Genomic DNA, 360 nt, shown 5'->3' with positions numbered 1-360 from the left:
CTGCTTTGTTAAATGATAAAATAAACCTCGCAGATCACCTATGTCATGACCCCCAAAGTAAGGACACAATGGAATTTGGATACCCTGGGAAAACTTTAAAATATAACATTTTATTGTGACACTGCCCTCATGATATTACTTACTGTTTATGTCTAAAAGAGATCAGAAAGGAAGAAAAATCCTGAAAAATTACTTTATGAGAAAGTAAGAAATCAGTTGAGAACATCCGTGGAGGAAGGAAAGAGCGGAGTGACAGACAGAAGGTAGAGAGAGAGGACACAGAGGGAATGGAAGAAGGGAACTCACAGAGGCAGAGGGATGGGAAAGCATGGACAAGGAAATTGGAGCGTCAGGGAGAGG

The sequence above is a fragment of the Penaeus monodon genome, chromosome 23 (genome assembly GCF_015228065.2).
Source record: "Penaeus monodon isolate SGIC_2016 chromosome 23, NSTDA_Pmon_1, whole genome shotgun sequence".
NCBI classification, from domain to species: Eukaryota; Metazoa; Arthropoda; class Malacostraca; order Decapoda; family Penaeidae; genus Penaeus; species Penaeus monodon.
Note: the sequence above shows the minus strand (reverse complement) of the source record.